General features: G+C 44.2%; 1 protein-coding gene across 5 annotated transcripts in view; it reads left to right on the top strand.

The window, feature by feature from the left end:
- The first annotated feature begins 21,174 nt into the window (after positions 1-21,174).
- ZNF507 (zinc finger protein 507) overlaps positions 21,175-27,391 on the top strand; it is a 60,076-nt gene continuing 53,859 nt past the window's right edge. For 2 of the 5 annotated variants that reach the window (XM_053604967.1, XM_053604962.1), the window contains exons 1-2: positions 21,188-21,207; positions 22,755-22,840. The gene's annotated coding sequence lies outside the window, so the exon portion shown is untranslated. Of the gene's footprint in view, positions 21,350-22,754; positions 22,841-27,391 lie in introns of all 5 variants that reach the window. The other 3 variants (XM_053604964.1, XM_053604965.1, XM_053604966.1) reach the window with 3 other exon arrangements.

Genomic DNA, 27,391 nt, shown 5'->3' with positions numbered 1-27,391 from the left:
CCATGCTTCTCACAGTCAGCTGACAATTTTGACACACCATTCAATGAATTTTTGCAATGTTTTGTCAGTTCTGCTCATAACTGGCCACCTGACATTCTCTTCATCAGTGATGCTCTCTCCCTTCAGAAAAATGGTCAACCCATTTGTACACTGCCATTTTCTTCATGGCATTAAACCCATAAACTTGGACTGACATGTCCCTGATTTCACTTCCACTCTTGCCAAGTTTAATAAGAAATTTACAAACGTTTGTTCATTTCTCTAACTCAAGCTCTGTCCAACATTCTCACAATGGTGCACAAAAACCCACAACAACAATAATGAACGCTGCTCAGCGAGACACCACCACATGTCAACACAAACCCAGCTACGAGACGCTGATAGACTAAGGTTATGAAACCTTGCTGAGTTGTTTGTACAGTGCTTCCAATGTAAGTGAATAGTGGCAAGTTCACAAACTTAAATGTCAGACCTCATACATAAAAGTAAGAGGAGACCAAAGATCAAGTTGTAAACGTATCACAGGATAACTTCAGAAAGTTGAAAATGTCCTAAATACAATAGGGTGGAGTGAGAGACATTGGCAGGGTCAAGTAGGCCATTGCTATATCCTGGGTGATCAGGAAGCCTCTCTGAAGAGGTGACATTATGAGCATTGAAGAAACAAAGAAAACCAGGGTAACTCCTGGAGTATTTTGCCTTGAATAATTCTTTGATGGAAATAAATTATCAGTGTGTCAGGTTTTTTTTTTAGGGCAAGATGGTTCATTACTTTTTTATTTCAGATTAACATGAGGGTACAAATGTTTAGGTTACATTGTTTTCATTTATAAGGTAAACTTCAAGTTGTAGTTGAGCCCTTCACACAGGAGGTGTGCCGAACACCCTCAAATTGTGCACATTAGGTGAGACCCCACCAATCGCCCTCCCTCCTCCCCTCCCCTCTGTCTGCTCTCCCCTCCTCTCCCACTAGAATATACTTGTGTTTTTCATGTAGGAGTGTAGTTGTTTATCCATTGTTTTCATATTGAGTACATTATATACTTTTTTTTTCCATTCTTGTGTTTCAACTCCATCCAGGTAAACACAAAAGATGTAAAGTCTCCATCTTTTTATGACTGAATAGTATTCCATGGTCTACATATACCACAGTTTATTAATCCATTCCTGGGTTGGTGGACACTTGGTTGATTCCACCCACGGTCTTGGCAATTGTGAACTGAGCTGTAATACACATTCCATTGTAAATGTCCTCGTGGTAAATGATTTTTTCCCTCTGGGTAGATGCCTAGTAATGGGATAGCGTGTCAGGATTAATGACAAACCCTTTCCACCATTCTTCAAAGGGATACAAGGTTTGGTTGTATTTTGTTTTTCAGGAGCTTAGGATCCAATTCATAAGAAATAAAATTGGTGGCAACGTTCAACGTGAGAAATATCTTAGCTTTGTTTGCATATGAAGATTTTGAACCTACTTCTTCAGAAGAACAAATGCCAAGCAGAGGTTAGAAACAAATGCTGGCATAAACGTAAACATCCACATTGTAGAGGCTCGATCAAAGCCAGGCCCTTTCTCTGCCAGAAATGTGTTTCTTATCTGCAAAGGGCAGGAGAGAAGCCTTAACCCAACTGTCTGGTTGGGGATCCAGAATTGAAATACAACCCAGGGGGTCTGGAAGCCAGCTTCAAGAATGGAGAATGGAGCATTTATTTTTGAGAATTCTAGTAGGTTTTTGTGGATGGGAGAGGGCAAGAGCAAAGTAAAGGCATAAGGGAGGGATGAGATTTTAGAAGAGGCAGATTATGGAAGAAGAGAAACTGCAAACAAATTCATGGGAACCGATTGGCTGCCTAGCAGCAAACATCATTCCTGTGAATCCTGTAAAGGAATCACACGGCTATTTCCAAGTGCATTTGCTTGCTGTGTGCATGGCCTCTAATGAGACACAGTTTCTAGCCAATTGGATTGCACGCTTCTGGGTGCCAGCTTGGCGATTCATTCTGCATTTAGCACCATAGCCTGTGAACCTGGTGAGTAACTACTCTCCACGGACAGCCAGAATCTTTCATGGCACTTCACTTTCTTCTTAAAAGAAAAGGATGGGGTAATGATGAGGAAGATGATAAAATGAGTTCAATCAGGTTAACATCTTGGAAAGCTGAACTCATGAAGCTAAAGTGAACCAAATAATGAGCCCTTTTTAAAGCTCTTCCAGGGAAGAGCTCCATCCATTTTTTCAGCCGTTCTCTGCCCTTCTGCTCTTGTTGGGAGGACAAGGCCTCTCTATTACTTTCCTTTCAGGCTCTGGATAATTTAGAACCCTGTGGTGAGCAAAACACCCGGGAATTTGGTCTGAAGCAGTTTGAGCTGGAGGTGCCGGGGTCGGGGAGCCAGTGGTGGGAAGTAATTTCGGTACAAATGCATCAGACTTCAATAATCTCAATTGTAAATATAAACGTTCTCCAGTGTCTGACACCATCGGAAAAAGTTGGACATTTCTTCTTTAAGGGACAGAAAAGAACCATCCCCAGAGAAGCAGTCATCCTGGTCTCTGTCTCTTATTATTGGTCCACATAAACTTAAAACCTTGAGCTGAACCAAGAATCAGAGTACAAGCATGCCCCATGGAGCTGCCTTGGAGTTCACCATTTTCCTTGACAAATCTGTGATCAGCCTCCCCACAATCCCCCTAACCTCTGTCCAGAACAGAAGGAGAAAAGGCGTGTTAACTGTGATGCCAGGAAGCATTCAATAACGTGTGTCCCTGCTCCTTCCACAACGGGACACTTGCTGGGTTGCTGGGTAAAACAGCTCACTCCCCAACCTCCTTCCCACAAGGTCAGGGCAGGCAAATGTAGGGTCAGTCTCTCTGGAAGATGAATTTTGGCCGCAATTTCTACTTCAGTGAGAACTGGATGGAGCTAATCAGAACCAGTGAAAGCCACGCTCCAACAACACATGAAACTTAAATGGCTCTAATGAAAGGTTTTGGTGGCAATGACAACAAATGTCTTTGACTTACAATGGAAAAGGCCTTCTCAGCTTAGAGACATCAGAAAAGAGTGTGTGTGTGCATGTGAGTTTGCAGGGCTTGTGTGCACAAGTGTATGTGTGTGTGTGTGTCAGGTTCAAAGTAACAGAAGCCAAGCTGCCTATTGATTTTCTGACAAGCTACATGGTTGTTTTCAACTACCAAAAACAGGAAGATGACCTGAGCAGATGAATATCGTCAGGAAGCATATAGCAGGCAGGCCTGAGCACTTGATTGAATCAACTCAGGGCAGCAACCAAGTCCTGCTACCAACATGGTCCAGATAATCCTCCAGGCACCACGGCCCCTTAGGTCAGGCCCAGAAGTTGCACAGCTCATCGGTTTTACACCAACATGTGCTGATTGAAAAGTGGCACCCTGGAGAGCCATGAATTGTTTTAAGTGTTTTGTGATCTGACTTCTGAAGACTTCAGGCAAATACAGTTACTTTCCAGAAGAGAATATTTCCCCCACACTTGCCTCAAAGAACCCAGTGTTAGCAAGCCATGGGTGACATAGCCTGTTTGGTGATGTGTTGGTGAGATGGTTCCAAAATATAAAATAAGCTTAATCAGGAAAGTGTGTGGCTTTGTGCAAATTAACAGACAAATAAGACCTGCTCTAGGGGCCAATGCAGTCAGGTCTGGGATATGGCCGGATTCCCCTATCAGCACGCGAAGTAGCAGCCAAAAGGCAGGTCACTTCTGAAACACAGAAATAGATGCTGCCGTGATTGCAGTCCAAAGAACTTGTCTTGTTAGGCCATTTTACGTAAATACTTTCCAACATACTCAATCAGCCCCCTCAAATTGAAGCTGTCACCAAAAATTAAATCAATAACTTCTTGGGCGAGATGAATAAGGATCTTATCTAATAATCAACTTATTTGAGATTTGCAACGCTGGCCGCTATTACCCAAAGGCATTTCTCAATTATTTACATTTAACTATACATTACTTTGATTTTTGTCTCAGTTGCCCATTCAGATAAAATGTGAGCTTCTAATTTAATTTTGTTTTGGATTTCCTTTGACATATCTATTTATGCCAATCGCCCGGGAGGAAAAGGCCATCAGAGATGATGACAGTTACGGAAAACACTTATCGGGCACTTTTAACATGCCAGACTCTGGGCTCAAGCCATCCCCGGGACTGTCTACTTCAATTTTTAGGCACATTTGTGAGAAGACCAGGGTTTGGTATCCCTCGTTTTATGGATGATGAGCTGGAGCTGAGATCAAGTGTCTTATTCCTGGGATTTGACCCAGGCAGGCTGACCAGCTCTGGCCACTGATAGGTCCACTTCCCAAGGATGTAATTCTAAGAGGCAACTTTCATAAGACCTCCCATCTGTGTCAGCTGATAATCACAGGGACCTAAACCAATGACCCAGGCCCAGGATAAGGTCAAAGTCACTTCTGTCCACTGCTCTCTGCTGATTGGTTTCCTTCTGTCCTCTGCTGATTGGTTTCCTTCTGTCTAAGATATCTGCCCTGCTCTAGGACACAGCATCATCTATTACATTCTTTAAACCAGTGTTTTTCAACCTTTTTTATCTCACAGGACACGTGAACCGATAGTTAAACTTCCATGGCACACTTAAATTATGGTCATTAAAAAAAAAAAAAGAATATACTTACTGTGCTTTGAACTTCTTCCAAAAATAATTTAATTAGTGGTCTTTAAAAATGTTCACGGTACACCTAAGGTCCTCTCATGGCACACCAGTTGAAAATCACTGCTTTAGACAAAGGGTGCATTTTCTGAGTAATAATTAAAGGGAAGTAGAGGAACGGGTAGATGGAGGCTGACTGTGTACAGACCCCAGCTCAGCCTCCATTAACTACCTGCTCCTGAAAAAAGGGTCATGTCTCACTACTTTGGTTTCTTTGTCTGTTCAAAGGAGACGATCACAATTCCTCTGCAACATGAGGTCAGGGAGAAGATTGTGAGAAACCAGGCCTGCTCAGTTCTGTTGTATGAGCTGTGATCACCTGCTAGGACCCTCCCCCACCATGCCCTGCATAGCATCTGCTATAAAAGGTTTAATTTCTATACCTTCCCTCTCTATTCTTCATCTCAGGGCCTCTAGCACCCGACACAGTTCCCAACCATAGTTGGGAATGTCTGTGAATTGAATGGCTGCATATATACACTTAATACCATCCCAGCTCAGACAGGCGAGCCACTGGACTTCCAGTCCAACGTCTGCACAGCACAGCAGACTGCCTCAACTCTGCCTTTTCTTTCAAAAGATTTTATCAAAGATCAAGACCAGGCTGGGCACAGTGGCTCACGCCTGTAATCCCAGTCCCTGGAAGACCAAGGCAGGTGGATTGCTTGAGCTCAGAGCAAGCCTGAGCAAGAGCAAGACCACATCTTCACTAAAAATAGAAAAACTAGCCCAGTGCGATAGCAGGCCCCTGTAGTCCCAGCTACTCGGGAGGCTGAAGCAAGAGGATCGCTTGAGCCCATGAGTTTGAGGATGCTGTGAGCTGTGATGAGACCACAGCACTCTACCCAGGGTGACAGAATGAGACTCTGTACTCAAAAAATATATAATAATAACAACACAAGACCAAAGTGATAACCATAACATCATTAATATTATCAAACGAGGAACGCATTCAGAATCTATTTTTCCAACTCCCCATAACTTACGTGTCAGCAATCTATCACATAAAATGCAAAAAAAAAAAAAATTTGCAAAAATATGGGCCTAAACATTTTTAGTGTCTTGTATCTTAAGTAATTACATGGTAATACTAAGATAATCTAATAACAATTGACAAGATAAAAATGCATAGTAATCAAGTATTATACCTGATATAAGCAATATTACATCACCTAATATCCTGCCTTCTACACACCTATTTCATTACTTGGAAGCTCCCTGGTAATGAATATATGATTACGCAGGGTTGTTTTTTTTTAATTTGCATGTTTCTCCTATAGTGATTCTTCAATAAATTTTTCTAACTTCCTTCATAAATAAGTTTCATTATTCCTCATTATTAAAAAAAAAGAAAAAAAACAACCACCACATTCTCCTTTCCTGAAAGGATGTCATATATTAGATGACTTTCCTATATAAAATTATAAGCAAAAAGGCCAGACAACCTGCAAAAACATTAGTAATCGGGGTACTAAATACAGCCGGGCAGACACAGGGCTTTACAGCACAGTGAAAAGTCTGCAAAAAATAATGTTTTACAATGCAAAACCCCAAAGAGAATTTAGTTTTACTAGAGCATGAGACAAGTCCCAGCTTTTGCACAATTTATGGCTGATTTCTTCATTTTGTTGTTTTAAACATGCTTTTAAGACAGACTGGATCACTAGTAAAAATTGTATACAATTCAAATGACATTTCAGATAAGTTTTATTGACCTAATGCTCTGATAATAAAATTATAACAATCAGTATTATTCTGATTTATTGTCATTTTGACTTTTGCTTTGTAATGGACTCGGTACCTCACAGAATTGACTGTGACGTTGCTGCCACCTCAAGGTCACTCCCTGCAAATGAGAGGGCTCATTTCCGTCTAACCGCACCAAAAAAACACGTGAAGATAACAGAGGGCTTTATGGTTGAAAAACGCCACTTTGTGGTCACCTCACAGTAAATCTAAACTTTTATTTGCAATGAAACAATGGGTTTTATAAGCAATTTTCCATGAAAACACGCTCCGGTAATGCTAGCCCACGGCATTGTGAGCATTGCGTCTGCCAGAGGAGAAGCCTTTTCTATCACGGTCCAGGGGAGGCGTTGTCAGTGCATCAGACGGGAAGAACCATCTGTGCAACTGGCATGTTGACAAGGCGGCATCCAGATACAGTGGTTTCTTTAGAAAAAGAAATAGCCCTTGAGTTTATTTTTCCTTCGTGAAGCTTAACTTGGCTCTTGTTCTCTCCTTCTTAAATCTTTCCCAGTTGGTGACCTTTCCTGAACCTGACACTCTTCCATCTGGATTTATCCAAACTACCCTTCCCACGAACCAACAGCTCCCAGGAACGGGAACGCCAGCGAGCCGACTTAGGGAGATACATGTTTTGCCTCACAGATTGTCAGAGATCAACTTTCGATAACACTGGTTTGGCGAGGTAGTGCTGTAAATCAGAAGACAGGGAAATGTGGTGATGTTTTCCAAATTTTAAAATGCATATACCTTCTGACCAGCAATCCCATTTCTAAAAATTTGTCAGATCAATACGCCCAAAGATGCACGTATGAGGAAGTTTGTCACAGCAAAAGATTGGAAACAAACTGGATGCCCATCAACAGAAGACTTGTAAATTACGGCAAAATCCATAAAATAGAATACTGTGCCGCCTCTGAAATCAACAAGGCAGCTCTATGTATGGCACAATTTCTGAGATCATATGGTTAAGTAAAAAAAAAAAAAGCAATGTGCAAAACGGTGTGTATAGTAGGCTTAGTGTGTGTGTATTTGCATAGAATCTCTTTGGGGGATAAAAAAACAATAAAAACCATTAAGGATGGTTCCTCTGTAGGAGGAACTGGGGGTCGGATAATGGGGCGGGGGAGCTTAACATTCACTATACACTCTTTTTTGTCTTCAGTTTTGTACTGTTATGTGTGTTCACTACTTGAAATGTAAAAGCAAAAATAAAACATGTTTTTAAACTGCTCTGGATTGTGCGTGTAATGCAAAGGGGGAAGTTAAAAACTTTGAAGACAAAGGAAGCCCGGAATGGGGGTGGGTACAAGGAGGTAAATCAAGGGGAGGCTGCTTCTGGGGGTCCGGCACCGGCCTCCCTGTGACACCCTTCCCGTGTGACACCCTTCCCATCCCCACCGTGGTTCCTCCAATCCAGTCTGGCCTGAACCTGCATTTCCTTTCTGATCTCCTAACTCCTGCCCATCTCCTTTCACTTTCCATGGATTCTCCCCTCCGTTTTCATTCATTCTCCTTCTGGGTACCAATTCTCATTCCAATGTCTCTGGTTCCTTGTGTCCCTGCCTCCAAGGGTTCTCTCCAGCCCCCTCTGTGAGCAGGGCCAGTGCGTGGCCAGGCTTGCCAGGTACGAGCTGCGTGCACCCTGGATGTACAAACAGCGTGAAGGAGCCGCACTGCGGTGAACAGTCCCATCTGCCATCTGCCCTCTGCTGGAATTCAAAAGTATTCAGCAGAGAGTTACCTGTGCTGTGTGCCTTCTCTAAGCCCTGCGTTGAACAATACAGCCACCAGTAGGCGGAAGAAGTGCACCTGGGATGAGGTCTAGTGATCTCATCCCAAATGCATGAGTTCGGGAGAATGCAATGAGATGGGCACTCCCCCAGTCACCCAGGAACACCCAGCACTAACCGAATGAACGTCTGTGTTAAACACCTCAGTAGAAATGGCAAGAACACCCAGCTTGGAGAAGAAAGGGGAGTTGAGAAAGGAACGGGGACCTCCAACCGTTCGGCTTCAAGCGTTTATTGAATTTATTTACCTTTCCCTTTCTCCTCTTTTATTAAAACAAATCCCTTGCTATTTTTCTAACTCCTTTCAGTGACACATCATTAACAGTGGAGCCAACATTCTATTTAACAGTTGCTGAATAATTCAAATTCCATCAAACGTCCATCAAAATGCTTTTATAAGCTGCTGAGACACAGCATGTACGTTCCTTCTGTCCAAACCCATTTCTTTCAGTATTTATATGAAATGCTACAGTTCAAAAGATGAGGAGGGGCTGGGCACAGTGGCTCACGCCTATAATCCTAGCATCTGAGAGGCAGAGGCAGGTGGACTGCTTGAGTTCAGGAGTTTAAGACCAACCTGAGCAAGAGCAAGACCACATCTCTACTAAAAGAAAAATTAGCCAGGAATGGTGGTGGGCCCCTGTCATCCCAGCTACTTGGGAGACTGAAGCAGGAGAATCACTCAAACCCAGGGGTTTGAGGTTGCTATGAGCTATGGCACCATGGCACTCCATCCAGGGTAAAAGAGTGAGACTTTGTCTCAAAAAAAAAAAAAAGATGAGGAGGATTCCTACGCTGACCAGTAAGTTTTCTAGACTTTATCCACTTTGAAAACAGACATGTCATTTTTATTAAATTTGGAAGTTACTGAAAAAGCTAGGAAGCAAACCAATGAACAGTTCATCTTACCTCGAGGGGAGGCCTCGGTAGATCTCTGGCATAAGGAAATCATTCTCGATTTTTCTTGCAAAGCCCTTCGGTAAACACACTGAGCTCTGCCACACCCTGTGAGATCCCCCAGGTGGTGTGGGATTACTGAGGTCTCGGCTAGGGGGTCCTTCAGCCTCACACCCTCACACTGTTGAAGCATACCTTGAGATCCTCCCAGCTCTAAAATTCTACAACATGAACCCTGAGATAAACTGCAAAAGAAAAGGAAAGCAAAAAATGAAGAGCAATGAAAACAAGAGTTTAGAAGGCTTAAATCAAGCCTTGATCCCAGTCAAAGACAGAAAAAGAAGCTTCCCTTGTCTCCCCCCCCCCCGCCCCGTTTGAGGGCTTTTGCACAGATGTGAATGAAGAGAGACTATGTGACTTGTGCCTCCAGATCCCTTCTTCCACCTTCCATGCAATTACCTTCAGTCACCTCCAATGTATAAATAGACACATTTAAAAATACCCCCACCTCGTTAGGTGTTCCAAACTGGGTTTTGAGATGTTGCTCTAGAAATCCAAGATTTCTAGAGGAGTGTTACGGAAGGAGGAAAGGGACAGATACAGTCTCTGATGGCTGGAGATCTGGGAAGCTGAACCCTGAAATGAACAAACCAGTGTGGTCACTGCAGGATAATGGCCCATGGGAGAACCAGAAGGTGGGATTAAGAGATAGATAAGCTCCTGAAAACCGTATTTGGGGATGGGCAAAGGCATCGTCTAGAACAGAGAGTTTCACCCGGTGTACCGTGAGAGGATTTTAGGTGTGCCACAAAAATTTTTAAAGTTCTTAGTTTAAATTATTATCAAAAGTTCAAAGTGCAATACGTATATTTTCTTACTTTTTTAATCAACATAATTTAAGTGTGCTGTGGAAGTTTAACTATAGGTTCAAGTGTGCCGTGAGATAAAACAGGTGGAAAGGGGACTGAGGTTGGTGGATCGCCTGAGTTCAGAAGTTCAAGACCAGCCTGAGCAAGAGCAAGAACTCATCTCTAAAACTAGCTGGGTGCTGGGGCGGGCACCTGTAGTCCCAGCTACTCCAAAGGCTGAGACAAGAGAATTGCTTGAGCCCAAGAGTTTGAGGTTGCTGTGAGCTGTGATGCCACAGCTCTCTACCCAGGGTGACAGAGTGAGACTCCGTCTCAAAAAAAATAAATAAAAAATAAAAAAATTTAAAAGGTTGGAAAACACTGGTCTAGAAGGAAGGAAATTAAGAGAATGACTCCATGGTAAGGCATCAGCTGGGGACCCAGCGATGAGACCTGCCACAAAAATTAACACTGGTGACTGAGATCTGATGTGGGGTCTCCCTATTGACTGTATCGGCATTGTGCAAAAGTGGATGGGACAGGATTACTACAACTGTCGATGTGACTGGGTTCAAAGACTTTTATTCTGCCTTTAAGAGATTTACAGGAAATCTCCAAGGCAGTTAAGCTGAGGGGCTGAGCTTGTCTTGCAGCTGGCTGGAAGCCAATCTTTGGGGGCGAAGCTTTAATTCCTACGATGTGGAGTCATACAGTCAGGAAGCAGCCCTGACCCCACTAAGGTCAGTGTCATGGCCAACTACCCTGGGCTCAATTTAGAGACATAACTATGGCAACGACTGTGCCCAATCGGTTATTAGAGGAGATTTATTGACGGATATGCTTGAATAGCAGAGCCATTAATTGCAATTACCAGACAAGACACTTTGTTCATCTCAGGGAACTTGATGCCAAAATGCCCTAACAACTTTAAAATCCCATTTGCTCTTGGGCTCACTCGGCTGGCGGCCCTGCACCTGCTCCAGCTTCCCCATCCTGAGGAGGACAGAAGAAGGGGCGCGGCATGGCACAACACCAGCTGGAGAAAACAGCAAGGGCTGGGTGCCGAGGCAGGAGCTGGAGGAACCTCACACAGGCCCCACGAGGCGTCAGTCGCCATCCCGCTCCTCCACCCAGCACAGTAACCAAATGCCTCCACCTTCCCGCTGCCAACCCGTGCCCATCATTTTCATCAAGACTCTGGGTGCTCACTTGGCCTTCCTGAGCTTGGGGCCGCTCAGCCCAGGCTTAATTCACTTTGTGGTCCCCCAAAGCTGAAACAATCCATCCTTGGATATCGTCCTTCTGGTCTTCCTCAGGGCAGCCTTTCCTGAACACCCTGTTTCTCTAAAGCAGGGACTCCCACCTCCCCTGTCTCCCCTCACTCTGTGCTAATCTCCTCCTAGCACTGGTCCATGACAGCAGCTATCTGGTCTGTCTTTCCCACCACTGTATTCCTAGTACCAAGTGCAGCACCCAGCACACAGTCAGCACTCAAGAAACTGAACAAGTGAATGGACTTGGTACCTTCTGTGGTTGTGCCCAGAGGGACCTTCTTGATGCCGCTGCATCATACTTCCCTGAAAGCAGGATTCTCCCCAAGCACCATGCACAACCTCAGGTGCTTTAACATCAAAAACAAGTGAACAAGAGAGGGTGTGAGCCGCAGACCCTGCCCTTGAGACAGAATAAAAGCCACGTGCCACTGCTTTTAAGGGAGTGATGATAGCTAACACGTACACAATGCTTTCTCCAGTGTATTCACTCATAAAATTCATGTGGTAACACTACGAGCTGTGGAATGTGACCCTCTGCAGGTTAAGGTAAGGAACTGGGGTTACACAGCTGGTAAGTGACAGTGACAGAGCTCGGAACTAGACCCAGGCAGTCCAGACCCAGAATCTCAGCCCTTAACGTCTACATTTTCAATCAGTGTACACTGGTGTGCTGTGAAAGGATCTTAGGCGTACCATGAAATTTTTTGAAAGATCGTTAATTAAATTATTTTGAAGTTAGTTCAAAGCACAGTAAGTGTATACATATATATATATATATTTGCTTTTTTTGAGACAGAGTCTCACTCTGTCACCCTGGGTAGAGTGCCGTGGCATCACAGCTCACAGCAACCTTAAACTCTTGGGCTCAAGTGACCCTCTTGCCTCAGCCTCCTGGGTAGCTGGGACTGCAGGCGCCCGCCACAACACTCAGCTAGTTTTTCTATTTTTAGTAGAGACAGGTTCTCCCTCTTGCTCAGGCTGGTCTTGAACTCTTGAGCTGAAGTGACCCAACCGCCTCAGCTTCCCTGAGTGCGGGGATTACAGGGGTGAGCCACTTCATCCAGCCAGAATATTCTTTCTTTTCCTCTTCATTTTTTTTTTTTTTTTGGATCCACATAATTTAAGTGAGTGGTGGAAGTTGAACTACAGGTTCAAATATACCATGAGATTAAAAAAGGATGAAAAACACCACGCTACACTATGTCCTTTCTCCTGGCTTTGAAAATGAGGACAAATATAAAAATATTGGAAAAACATTCAAGAAAAGATTTGGGGTCCTAGCACTACGTTCCCCTGAGTTTACTTTTTATTTTTTTCTTTCAAAATAGATTACAAATTACAAACGTCCGTTCCAGAGTCAGGGGTCATTTGATAATCTCTCCCTTAAAGGTAAAACACCAAGATGGCACATAACCTGAGATTAGTGAGGCAAATAATTTTTAGAAATGTCTTTCCAAGAGATGGCTGAATGCAGGTCTTACCCAGAGCTGTGAGAATGCAACCCTCTTCCTAGACTCTCTGCTTGGGGTTTGGGTTACAAGAATTTCCAGCCACGCCACAGGAGGCTGAGGTAGAAAGATGCCTTGAGCTCAAGAGGACACCCTGTCTCTAATAAAAATAGAAAAACTAGCCGGGTGTAGTGGTAAGGACCTGTAGTCCCAGCTACTCAGGAGGCTTGAGTGAGGCAAGAGGATTGCTTGAGCCCAAGCGTATGTGGTTGCTGTGAGTTACCATGCCATAGCACTCTACCCAGGGCAAGAGAGCAAAATAAGACTCTCTCGAAAAAAAAAAAAATAATAATAATAAATAAATAAAGTCTGGCTCTTTATTGGAAGCCAGTGGAAACTTTTAAACGCTTTCAGAAAGGGAAAGATTGAAGGACTGTTTAGAAAGTGAGGTGGGACGGGGGTAAAGGATAAAAACCTACCAACCTACCTATTGGGGCCAATGAGCACTGCCCCGGATTTGCATTACACAGCGTAGCCACATCACAAAAACATCTGTATCCCATTAGCATTCAGAAAAAAAAATTTTAAAGGTGAAATTCTGGATACTCTACTTGCCGAGGCAAGAAACTGGACCAACACACTTAAAAAATGAAAAAGAAAGATCAATAGCAAGGATTGAAATGAAGAGTACTTCCCAGCTCATCTGAAGGAAACAGAAGGAGAATGATGTGTGCACCTGCAAGCCCAGCTGCTCGGGAGGTGAGGCAGGGGGATCAGGGGAACCCAGGAGCTTGAGGTTACAGTGAGCTGGGACTGGGCCCCAGAGTGTTGAAAGAAAGGAAAGAAAGGAGGAAAGAGAGAGAAAGGAAGGAAGACCAGAGAGAGAGAGAGAGAGAAGGGGAGAGAGAGAGGGAAAGAGAAAAAAAGAAAGTGAAAGGAAGGAGGGGAGAGAGGGAGGGAGGGAAGGTAAACAGAGACTTCAACTATCAGAGCGCAATCTCTAGATTTCACGTCCCTCAGCTGACTCTGTACAGTCCACAGACAAACCTGAGAGCTGACCACACCGGGCAGGAACTCACATTCGACCATGAGACAGCCCTGTTTTGCATCGCTCTCACTAGAACATTAAAAACCTATGATGCAGCTACTCGGACTGACACGGACATTATTATGTGTCAATATAGCTGGCTACTAATTTTAATCTGCACAAAAGTCACAGAAGTTTCATGCTGAAAGGAACCTTTCACGGTTAGCATCTGAATATTTGAGCATTTTCCCATTACGTTCATAGATGTTTTTCATGTAGTTTATTTTCTTTTAACACATGTGTTTGGTGTCTTCTAGATGAACTGTATGTTTCCCATGGACTATATCCACGTGTATTGCCTTTCATGACCCCCTCATTACCTAACCTAACCCCTCTGGGACACACACACACACACACCCCAGACTGCACCCAGAAGTGCACCGTCAACCCTGTTATTAACTGACTTTCTGACAAGAGACCAGAGGCTGCCTGAGTCTGATGGTTGAAGATTGATCTAGTCCTCATTTAAAAGGATCTGATAAAAACTATAGGGGAGAGATGAGGTGAACTGTAAAAGATTTGCTCTACTGGCTCCTCAAAGAATGGAGAAAACAAAAGGAGGTAGAACCTGAGAACCTCTCCAGGCAGAGGAAGTGGCTCTACCATCCGTGGGAAGGACAGACGTGGATCAAACAGGAAAGCCAAGGACTCCACACCGCTGGCTAAAAGGTCAGGTGGTAAATTAGCAACCGAAGCAATCTGATAAGTGTTGCAATTTTAGAAGGAGAGTAATTTTCTCAGATGACAGCAGAAGGCACTGCCAGCTTTTCCCTTCCTTTGATGTACCAGGGCTGCCCTGGCCAACGCCCAAGTTCACACAGTCCAAGCAGACATTCTGGATTGCAACAAACATGTTAGCACTGTTTATTTTCTCAAATGTGGACCATCTATATCTAAGATTAAACCTGTAGAAACCAACCCCTAGATGTCATTGTTGCTGCTGAAATATCAAATCTCAAGTCTTTGAATTTTTAAATCTGAAGAGATAGCAGTGTTAATCTGAATAAGCCACTTAAATCATGCAAATTCAATTCACTTTCGATTTTTCAAAGCCAAGTCCAAAGTCTTCTGGACTTCTTAACCAAAATGTAACTAAATCTTAGGGTGTTAGCACGCATTCGGTTGCCAACAAAATCCGCATTTAGGAAAAATAGGCTGAAAACCCACGTACTCATATGTGACATTACTAACGTGCTCACATCAAATTCCACAACATAAGCTGATTATAGACTAGCTGGGTGACTCTGCCCCCTCTTCTAGCTCTCTGCGTGTCATCCGACTTCCGCGCTTGCCTCTGTCCTTGGCGTCTGGAGCCAGCTTCCCGCTCAGGGCACAGCAAAGAGCAGAGATGCTCACTGGCCCCGGCTTCACACCCTATTTCCAGTTGGCCATCGAATGCTACACATCCTTTGTCCGCAGTGTCCCTCAACTCCATCTCCTCCTTCCGTTTTATGTCATGTTTATCTGAATCTTTACAACATTGTTTACCCATTGCTTTCTGTGACAGGCACATGAATGCCCCATGTACATCACGTCCTTTAAACTTTGTGACAGCCCTCTAAGGTGGGTATCACTACCCCTACTTTATGATGAAGTAACGGAGGCCCAGAGAGGTAAAGTCACTTGCCCTAGCTCAGAAAGGTAGTGAGTGCTTATAGGTTTTGAAGCACAGGGTAACCCCAGTCCACAGACTCCAGACCGAGCGCCTCCCTGAGACCGACATCCAGCTCTCTAATGAACGCCACCTTTATTCTCTCTCGCGAGCCCCCAGCCCTCCATCTGAAGCCTTCATCTTCCCAAAACACTGCTTTGGAGCAGCAACACCTCCAATAAAGTCCATGCCTGGGAGTGTCCCTGCTTGATGGAATCACTTTTCCATTCAATCGCTGAGTCTGCTGAATACAGCCACATTCTCGGTCCTGTTCTAGGCCAGGGGAAATACCAATGAGCAACAATGACCAGCTCCCTGGACACTGGGAGCTCATGCCACGCCAGGTGGACAGATGCTGGGGCAGCAATTATCCATGTCATCAATGGCAATAGAGCTAAACCCACAAAGCTGTGTGAAATCACACACGGCCTTAACACGGGTCCTCCATCAGGCAGCCGCGTACTGCCTGTCCCAGCCTGGTCCCCGCCTGAGCCCCAACATGACCTTCTGGCCATACCCAACCCTGCTCCCCACTCCAAGCCCTCTAAGCCAGCCAAAGGGGTCTCCACTATCTGGACAGATGCCCTGGCCACATCCACCTCACACCTCCATTCATGTTGGTACATTTTTTTCTGCATACCAAGGCAACCCATTCTGAAACTCAGTTCATTCAGGCCACCCTTCCCATTAGCTGGCCACAGAGGTCTCCCCACATGTGGCCCAGAGCTGGGGGCTCAAGGAGAAGCCTGATGCAAGAGGGGAGCAGGGCATGGAAGGCTGCCCATCTGCTCACAAAGCTTCCTTACACACCACAGCCCTGTCCGAGCCTGACTCTGGATATGCCACCTCTGGCTCATAGCGGATTTCAGCTGGGCCCTCCTGCCCCGTGGCTTTGCAGAGCTCATCGTTAAGGCCAGAAAGGACATGGTGACAATCGCATGTGCGGACTTTCTCTGGGGATTTTGTGCATTTTTCCTTGCCCTTCACACTCATCCTCCTTTCTCAGAGAAAGAAATAACCAGAAAGGTCAAATGTTACATAATGTTCCCTATGCTCAGCCCTCCACAGTATGGAAGGAGCTCAGGCCGGAACCTTAGACAGCAGACTACTCACTATCTGTGGTTATCCATTTACTGATGCCTCAAAGAAGCAAGAAATAGAGCTCCCAGCCAGCTGATGATGATGCCAGCGGCTCCTCCTAGTCTGTCGCCTCAAGAGGAGCTGTCAAAATAACAAATGACATAGCTCTAAGTCGCAGGATTACCCCTTAGCTGGGCCCTCTCGGTTCCCTTAGCAGTTACTTTTCCTTTTAGCATCTTTCTTCATCTCCTCCTCCTCCTCTTCATTTTCTTCCTCTGCGTCACTCATCAATAAAGCCCACTGCTTTAGGGAAAACTGCTTCTGTGGGAAGAACTTCACCATATCCCATTACCATCCCATTGTCTTGTTCCGAAGCAGGTGGTATTACCTGTCAACAGGGTCTTGGGCATAGCAAATAGCTACCACCCAACTCAGCTGAGCTATTACCTGGTTTCTGGGCAGATAAAGTAGCAAAAGGAAAGAGCCCCTTTGGAGGCCTCGAAAAATCTCATTTTCATTCCCCTTGCAGAGAAGAGACTGACTTTATTGACAAAGACGACTGAAAATTGCTTGAGCGTTCCAATAACCAGTCTGTGCTGAAGCAGATAGACAGTCTGGCGGAGCAAGCGCCCTGCTCCACCGCGGGCTCCACCGAGCCATGCTCTGCTGCAGCACCAGTCTGTGGCATATGCATACTCAACTGAAAAGAGCCTCCTGTCGGCCCCCAAAGCAGCCCCCCTTTCACCCCCACTTCCCCCAGCCTGCTGGTGCGTCTCCTGGATCCCAACCACAAATCGACACAAATTCAGGGAATCTCTGCCAGGACCAAACTCTTAAAACTGATTCAGGGGCCGCAGGGTCAGGCCTGAGTTAGCTGGGTAAGGTGAATGTCCCAGTTCCCCACCAGAGCGCTCCATGGCGTGAATGCACGTTCCAGGGAGGCCACTAGATGTCACCACCACTGATTCTCATCCGTACGGCAAGGTTCCGAGTATAAGAGCGTCTCAGGGCTAGAACTCCAGACAGAATTCCATCACAACCTTTACCCCAAGGTGGCTACACTGGCCACGACTGGGCGAGCTCCGCAGTCAGCATCTCAGAACCAGAAGAGATAAAGTGCAAGCTCAGCACAACCTGTGGTAGCCAAGCAAAGCCCACCCGTCCCAGTCACGTCCTCTCTTCTTCCCAGCCATGGTTTTTGTACATCCGTCCTTCCGGTTTAGTTGGGCCCCCTCAGTAAGAAATAAATTAGCATGCAGCCTCCCAGCGGCTGAGATTTGAGATGTCGGTGTGCTGCTGAAAAATAACGTAGGTCTGTGGCTTTTAGCAGAGAATGAGTGACAGATGGAGAATTTATTATGATTGCTGAGACCTCAACTATAATTATGAAGTATTTCTAGGTGTATATTGAGAATGCAAAATGATAGGAACCTACAGCTAATGCTAATTTATTACTGACAGCTGTACATATAATAATATATCATGTCTTTTAATCTCACATTCCTTCTGACTTAAATCAAGCAATCTTTTCGTTCATTAATAAAATCAAGCCTTGCCATTATTCTTAATGATGAAGTCCCATTTTGAACCCAGAAGACTCCTACAATTAAACTCTGTGCTTCTGTATACTAGACATCTGAAGCTCAAAAAACAAACAAAAAGGATAAATTGAACTTGCTTTACAAACCAGATTAAAACATCAGAAAAATGGAGCCCACCTGCTCGTAGTCACATGGGAGTTAAATAGCAAAGTCAGGAACAATTTTCAAGTTTATTTTCTCAGCTCATGTCATCGCATCCTTTTTCCTTTTAGCTCTCCTGTCTTCTCTCACCCTTCCACAATCTTTCTTTTTGTGAGGCAGTATATTTTCTAAAGGTCACGACAAAAATTACGGCTAAAAGAAATACAGGTCACACATCTCGTCCAATTTTCTGTGCCGTGCCAAAGACTTACATGATTAATCCCTTCACAAGAAATCTAATCCAATCTTATTACACCAAAGACAAGGTGTCCTTCATAAGAATCGTGGCTGGAAACAGGTAGGTCTTCCTCAAGTTTCAAGTGGTTTGGTGTCCTGTTTGGTTTATAACCAGTCATCACCTTGGCAACTTACTCACTTCCCTGTCCTGAGTGTCCCCAAAATCCAAGCAGTGCTCCGATTTTAGGTGTAAAGCAACTGTGTATTATCAGACTCCTTGGCCATTTTATACATATAGATCCATGATACTTGTAGAAGTAGTAAAACTTTTAACCTCATCAACTAATTAATGACCCCAACGTAGAATAATAGGGTATGTGGAGATAGGGATTCAGTTACTGGGTCATCTCTCATCTGGAAACAGAATCGATTCTACCGAACAGGCCCTAGATAACTGAACAAGCAAGCTTCCTATCTGTAACACTAAATCTTACTATGATTGGTTAATTAAATCATGGTAAATAACTTTCTGTGGCAGGGGGAAGGTGCAAAGGAGAGTTTAGGTGGAATGTCCACAAGTTCAATGGGAATACATCTCAATGACTTTGCATTCCTCTGACTCCACAATGTTTTCTGTAATTTTCTGGAGAGTTCTAGCATAGGAAAGAGAAACTCTGAGGTTTTGTGTCACGGGCATTTTGAAGTTGTCTAGGTTTTACACCTTGTCACTCTTCAGGAACAAAGGCCCTAATTCTTTCATTAACACTGCCTATAATGACTTCTTCTGATTGGCTCTGGCTCTTCCCGTTACTTCAGTGTAGGGAAAAGCCTCAGCATAGACTATGTTATGCTGCAGTAACAAGCAGCTCCAAAATCCTCAGAAGCCTGCCCACCCTACACACCAACTCTGGGTTAGCTGGGGCCCATCACCATTCCCCTAGGATGTTGGCTGACAGCGTGGCCACCACTTGCCAGTTATCAAGCCAGAAGGAAAAAGAGTTCTCTGGAGGAACTTCACTGGCAATTGAAAGCTCCAAATGAGGATGCAGCACCTCCAAGTGAGAATGCTCTCACTTCTGTGCACCACTTATTAGCCAACCCCAGTCACAGGTCACACCCCCAAGCCACAGAGTAACCAGGAAGTTCTAGCTAACCTCATGTTGAAAGGGGGAAATGGGAAAAACTGGTGAATACCAGTGATGATTACCACAGGGATTCAGACAAAGTACACGTTCTTTCACTTGTTTTATAAGTCCCTTGTTTTCCCTAGATTACGTTTTCAGTTTTGATTTGCACCCTCCCCTCATCAAATAATTCTGATTACTGTTCTGTCTACTTTCAGATTCCTGGATATTCAGCTACGACATTGCTAAAGAAAAGCCTCTCTTCAGACAATTCTAAACTAGGATTGTTTGTGCCAGTAGCCCAAGGAAAGAAAAGGGAAAAAAAAAAAACAAAACATTTTTATGCTAGCTGTTTATTCTTACTTTCACCCTTTTGTATTTCTGGTTTTCCTTCATTTTTTTATCTTCTACCTTTCCATGGTTATCTACTGAAGAATCCCTTACCTTTAAAAGAAAGGTTACTCAACATTTTATTTTTATGTCTCAGCTATTTTATCCAATTGACAATGGATCCTGTGGAATAGCAGAACTAACTTTAGGGGTTTCCCAACCCTCAAATTCAGATCAGTTGGTACCCCAAAATACAATAAAGGGACTTACCAGCCTGCCTGAACTGTTGATTCTAAATTTTGTTGGCTCATCCTTCTAGGACATTGACAATACAGCCTGCTGTAAAGTGCTCTAAATATATCTGTAAGTCTCCAAGAGTTATCTCAACAAACAAGTCCAGCCCATTACTATGACCAGAATCTTCAGTTTTATTCCCTTTCTCCTGTCTATGCCCACTTTCCACTGAGTCCAGATCCAAGCACCACTTTATGTGGTTCTAAATATAGTAAAACTATTCCAGTAAGAGTTTATAGTAAAGTACTATGTATAGTACCAGAGTTTATAGTATAGTTTTTAGTTTTACTAAATATAGTATATAGTAAAACTCTTCTTGGTGAAGTTGGGTAGAATGCTTCCCTCGCTTTGGATCTCACTGTGTTAGGAGGGGATCCAGCCTGCACCCTGGTGTGTATTTCATGAGACAGATCCAAATGAGAACATCATCGTGCCCTCAGAGGACTGAGGTTGTGTTATTAGGCGGATCCGACCAAGTCCGGATCCACATGCCCTGAAAACCTCTCAAGCAAATAGATTTCCCTCTGCCCCTCAATTGGCACAACTAAAGCAAAGCCATGAACCTAACTAGGACCTCTACATACCAGCCAAGAACACCTCAAAAAGTATGTATAGCCCCCACCAAAAGGAAATAAGCTCCAAAACGTGGCTGAAAGATCTCAATGCCCTCTGCTGAAAGCCAACGACAGGTGCACGGGGTGACGGAGGAGGCCCTCAGCAGGTTCAAGAGACGTGGGAAGAAGACTCCGCAGTGGATACACTCTGACCTCTGGACCTAGACGGCCATTGACAGCGCGGTGGCAGGGCCCGCCACAGCCGGACCCCTCGGGCCCAAAGCCCGCCCGGGGAGCCGCCGCGTAACCGGCCTCGCGCCTGCCTGGCCTCCGCAGCCGGGGATGCCTGTGGGCGGGGCCTGGGCATCGCCCCGCCCCCGCCGCGCGCCATTCGGGTCACCTGACCGCCCGCGGCTCACGTGATCTGTCCCCAGCGCCGCCATTTTGGAGCTCCGGGTGAGGAGGGGGAAGGCGGGGGAAAAGGGGGAAAAGTGCCGGGAGATAGTGGGCGAGGACGAGGGCGAGGGCACGGCCGGGGCCCGGCCGGCCAAAGGAGGCTCGCGGAGCAGCAGCCGCCGCCGCCGCCGCCCGACCGCAGGTACCGCGCCCCGGGGCCGCCCCTCCGCCCGCGGCTGTGGCGTTGCCGCCGGCCATGTGCATCCTCCCCGCAGGCCTCCGCCGGCGCCCGCTTCCTCTTCAGCCTGTCGAAACCTGCCCAGTGTTCGCCACGTACCCCACATTCCGAGTCCCCGTTCTGTCCTCTGCGCAGCCCACGGCAGGGCCCGCGGAGAGCTCGGGCTCGCCCTGCGGCCGGGTGGGAGGGAACCCGCCGCTCCCGCCCGCTGTCACCGGCCGGGTCCGCCCGGGGCGTCGCTCGCGTCCCTCCCGCGGCCGGCGGGGCTGCCTCGCACCGCGTTGCTTTATTACTTTTGTCAACTCCCCGCCCCTCATCGTCCCAGTCCTTTTTAGCCATTGCGTAGTGTAGAAAAAGCTAGCACCAAAAAAAAAAAAAGAAGAAAGAAAGCAATCCCTGGCTTTCTGCATTTACTGCAACCCTCTTGGATCCGGAGATCGCTGAGACCCTTGGGTAAAGCTCCCGCATTTTAAGATCTTGGGGGCAACCAGAGCGGATGGTTTTGTGTGCAAGGTCAGGATGGTTATTAACAAGGCAGAGACCCTCTTCCCAAGCTAAGGACGGTCTTTTTTGGTTTCTGCAGTGGTCTGTAATTTGCTATCAGTCCGCATCTCTCTTCCGGGGCAGTTATCACCTCTTCGAGTTTGTACTTTCTTGAGTACTCTGCTCTGACTCAGTGTAAGGGTTGCGCTGTTGATTAAAAGATTCCTTTACTTCCCTAACTCGTTGAAAATTAACTTCACGAGAGGCCCAGAGATAATGCTTTCTGCCCTGGCAGTGAACTATTTTTTTTTTTTTACCTGTAATCGATAAGATAGTTGCATTCTAGGTGAACCGAAGGAACATTCTTTGATCCCTTAGATTCGTTTTAGTTAATATGAGAAACAGTAGCAAAGAAAGAGCCAGGGTAGGAATCTGCTTTAGAAAATATATAGGTCACTCATATCTTTTTATGCTGCTGTTTTTGCCCACTGTGTAAAAATTGCAGACTCACTCTTTAGTTTGTATTTTTGGTTAAGGTTAAAATAGCAATATTGCAGTTTACCATTCCATACTCATTAGAAAGTGCTGTCACAACCCCAGTAATGTTTGCAGTCAATTAAATTCTGAGGTAAAACATAACATTTGCAATTATTAGGAGAAATGTCCAGAGCTTATGTTTTGTTTCTAACTTCTTCGGAATTAGTCAAGTCTGCTTGTTAGGTAAATTTTATAAATTTGCATCATGTGATTGGGTTTCATTAACATTACTCTGAATTTCTTTTTGACGTGGAATATTGGGAAATTTTTCACTGCCAAAAACATCATTACTTCGTTTAACCAAGAAAGAGAAATGTTTGATGCTATATACTTTCATTCTTGGCCACAGCTGGATTTTGAAGATTGATCCAAGGGACTGTATTAATTTGATTTGAAAGACACTGGCTCTGCCACTTAACAGCCATGTAACCTTGGGTAAGTCACTTAAACTGCACTGAGTGTTTATTTATGAAATTGTGTAATGTCCACCTGTTCCAAAGAGTTATAAAAATCAAATACACTAACATGTTTGATACAGCCTAGATATAAGGGCCTGTTACTCTTTTCATTATCAATACTTTGTACATTTTTATTCCCTGCGAATTAAGAGAAAATGTGTATTCAAGAAATCATAGTTTTAGTATCAGACAGACCTGGATTTCAGTTCTTAAAGTAGTTACTATAGTAGTCTCAGGTTCCTCATCTGCAAAAAAGGAGAGAAAGAGAAAAAGCTAGTGCTATCAGGAATTAGGTGAGTATTAAACAACACCTCCATAGACATTACACCCTGGACTTGACCTGCAGGACTAGAGTTCCCTGGTGCATTTGTGTAGTCTGCAGCATAGTTTGGCACAATATAGGTGCTCAATAAATGATAGTAAATCTGAACATTGGTTTATGTTAGTTAGACCTTATGTCTTAATTGCAAGTGCCAAATTAGAATATTCTCTTAGGCCAGGTGCCAGCTAAGAAACTCTAGGCTATGAGATTCATATAGTTGTCATATTTATACTTAGTTTTTTCTTAGTGGCGATTAATAATTACATTGAGCTAAGGAGATTTTAAGTCAAATTATAACTGGCATTAATAAGGTAAATTTATAATTAATGTGTAAGCAGTTTCCACGTAACTTTTTATAGACAGTTTGTAATTCAGAGCCCTGAAAGTTCATCCAGCTCCTCCCACAGACACAGTGACTTGCCTAAGGTCACACAGCTAACTGGGGGCACTCGGGGGAGGAGTCCAGGAGTGTACGTCCTCCTCTACTTTCTTTTCATTAGAACAAAATAAATAGGTGCTTTTGGGGGTTTCTTTATGTTTATTGTTTATTTACTCATTCATTCACCTCTTTAGAGAGGCCTTGCTCTATTGCCCAGGGGAGAGTACAGTGGCACCATCAGAGCTCACTGCAACCTTGAACTCCTAGGCACAAGTTGTCTTCCTGCCTTGGCCTCCCAAGTAGCTAGGACTATGAGCCTAAACCACCAGGCCATGCTAATTGTTTTTCCCCTAATTTTTTGTATAGACAGGATTTCTGTTCTGGAACTCCTGGCCTCAAGCAGTCCTCCCACCTGGGTTTCCCAAAGTGCTGAGACTACAGGTGTGAGCTGAGCCAATGTTTTTATTTCAGAGTTAAAATAGGAAGAATGGGCATTAATTGGCCATTACTTCCATTGTTCAGTTTTCTAGTTGGAAAAGGACAGATTCTTATTCTGAAAAAGAAGGTTCCTTTATTCATATTGTACTGCCTTCACATGTGCCCAGAAAATTACAGCCTTTTCTCCAGATCCACACCAACTGCTCAGCTTGATTTTACTTACGATGACCACGCTCCTGTAGCTAAAAAGAACTAATTACATATACAAATAAACCAAATAGTGAATTAGGAGGAAATTTTAAAAACCAAAATAATTTGGCTTTTAATTTTTTTTTTTTTGAAAAGACGTTAATTATAAGCTTTTGCCTGTGGAGACTGTTGTCAAGGAACAATTTGGGAGACTCAGTGGAAAAGGTTATAGAACTTTTCTGGTTTGGGATACAGCTCTTGTTTGTTTGTTTATGTAGTTGATGTATTTGCTGTGTTAGGTCTGAAGATTTCAAATAAGAAATCTCCTATGATGCTAATGCCTCCTGTCTCCTCCTCATGAACGTCCATATTGATCTTTTCACTAACCACTGGATAGTGAGCTTATTCTCAATAGAAAAATACAGTCATGTTACAGGTGCCTTCCTTGTCATTCTGATGCTTTTGTCAACTTGCATTGACAGTATTCTAAGGAAGCAAATGCCACACAAATTAGGATACCTAAGGAGGGCATATTTACAGAGATACTGATAATAAAGGTGTTACCATAGGGATGATACGGTTATCTGGAGCTGGCAGCGTCAGAAGAGTGTTATAGAGAGCAACCCACCTGTGGAAAAGTGACCTTCTTTTGAGGAGCACAGCCAGTCCAAGAGGTAGTGAGCCAGGACATCAAATATTCTGTTCTCACTCTTCCCTCCCCTCCGATCTCTTGTGCCTCTCCCTCGGCTAACCTCAACCAGAAACCAGAGGACAGGGGAGCCTAGTGACGTGATCTCTCCTGGACACATCGTGAGCCTAGAGGGCAAAAGGGTGACGTCTGGCATGCTGCCCATCCTCTGGGATCTGGTGTACATCTTACCTCCTCAAGGAGCATTTACTTACTTACCTTCCCAGCCCCAGGAACTCTTGGGTCTCTTGCAGGGTCTTGCTGTGGACTGTCGCCTTCCATTTTACCTTGTGTACTCCTGCCTGTTTTTAACTTTTAAAAGTGTTGGTCTCACCTGCTCAGCCCAGTTTTAAACTGAGTACTGTGAATTTAAAATGTTTCTGTTCTTCTTGATATTTTGCTTTGTACCCTGCACATCATTTTTTTCTAATTTTTTAATGACAAAATTTTTTGACATTTACATAATTAGGAAGAATAGTATAATTGAATCCTATGTACTCATCACTCAACTTCAGTTAAGAATTTGTCATTCTTTATCCCTGTCCTATCCACTTCACCCCCCACTACCACCATGGTAATCTTTTAAAGCCACATTTACACTGATCTCTGGGAAGCCAAGGAGGGTATTAGCATAATCCATGTTGAAGTCATTATTGAGTCAGTGGGATTGTGTTTGTATTCCTTATTTTCATCTCTTTTATTCAAATAAATTTTCCTTAACTTGACATGCAGTCTCATATGTGGTAGAACCTCCATAGTTGACCTCCTCCCTACACTGACCACCTCCTTCACTTGACCTTATTTTCCCAGTCTGGCCACATACCACACATACTAAGGGCTAGTTCCTTATGTTGACCTTCATGTATTGTTTGGTGGGTGATCAGCGTACAGAGGTTCTACTGTGTGTGCGTATAGGTGGACACGTGTGTGTACAGTGCGTGTATGTGCATTTGTGGGCTGAGTAACATTTTTGTGAAAATTGAAGAGTTGGCCTTAAGGTAACTTCCCTTCTGCGTATACTTTATTACGATCTGTTTATCTAACCTTTTTTTAAGAGATACTTTTGTTTTTATGAGATTTAACTTGTATGTTGATTTTGCACATGAGCCCAAACTGGTTTTTCAGGTGTTTCTTGATGTATTTTATGTTGTCATATCTGTTTTATAGCTGCCATTACTGTACTTATCCCCAAATGTATGCAGCCTCTAAAACGAGATACTTACATAAATGTTCAGGGAAAATTGGAGCATCTGCTGCAAATTTCCATTAGCTCTTAATGCCTGAGCAGACACAGCTTTAAAAATCCAAACGTTTTGTCAGATTCTTTTGTATTAGCCTTTTTTTTGAGATAAGACAACTCCCTGTCCTCCTCTCCAGTTCACTTTCTTTTAAGGTACACACTAAAATATCCCCAGGGAGCAAATTTTCACTGTTCTTTGTCACTACTATGGTATCATTGAGTGGAAGAGAGATAATATGAGTCACCTTTGTAACCCTGTGGGTGTGCAAAGTCTGTTGAACAAACATTGACCTGTTAACCTGGAGATGATAGCCACCCCACACAGATGCTGTGTTTGATGAGAGGAGGATTGTAGATCTGAAGTAGAGAGATTCCAGAGAATCAAGCGTTCAGGGATTCCTATTACTAAACTTATTTAACTAACTTGCATTTAACGATCGAACTGAAGGAAATAAAGCCTTAAGTCAGAGGTCCTCAAACTTTTTAAACAGGGGGCCAGTTCACTGTTCCTCAGACCGTTGGAGGGCTGGACTATAGTTTAAAAAAAAAACTATGAAAAAATTCCTATGTACACTGCACATATCATGAATTTTTTTTTTTTAACTTTTTTTTCCCAAAGCATTTTAATTATTTATTTATTGCGGTTTTGGGCCAGGGCTGGGATTGAACCTACCACCTCAGGCATACGGGCCGGCGTCCTAGCCCCTTGAGCCACATATCTTATTTTGAAGTTAAAAAACAAAATGGGAACCAATACAATCACACCGCCTCATGTGGCCCGCGGGCCGTAGTTTGAGGGCCCCTGCCTTAAGTTAATCACCCTGAAGGGCAATCAGTAGTCACCTGAAGAGCCACAGTGCCCCTTGGCCTAAAAATGTGGAATTCTAAGGCAATAAAGTTGATTTCTGAAATCACAAAAGCATTTTTCTGAAGAAACAAATTATTCCCCTCTTGTCTCAGTTTAGTGGCTTAAGGTTGAATGTAGCGATCTAGGAGGACTTATTCTTGCTACCTGAGAAAGACGAAACAGGACTTGTCTTTTGAGAGGTTGTTGGGGGAGCAGTGGCTAGAGGACCGCTGACCTTGGGGAGCTGGAGCAGCTGTCATTGTTGTCATGGCTGTTGAATGCAGCTCCCACCATGAGGGCCATCAGTGGAAAAGACAAAAAGCTGCTCCCGTAGGGCAGAGTATTAGGAAGGAGGGAGGAAGTACTACTGAAGAAAAAGAAGCCAAGAGGAAAATGTTGTAGTTTTGCCTGATGTGGACCTAAAT

This window comes from Nycticebus coucang, chromosome 10 (assembly GCF_027406575.1).
Source record: "Nycticebus coucang isolate mNycCou1 chromosome 10, mNycCou1.pri, whole genome shotgun sequence".
Classification (NCBI taxonomy): Eukaryota; Metazoa; Chordata; class Mammalia; order Primates; family Lorisidae; genus Nycticebus; species Nycticebus coucang.
Note: the sequence above shows the minus strand (reverse complement) of the source record. Positions and strands in the feature narration are given on the sequence as shown.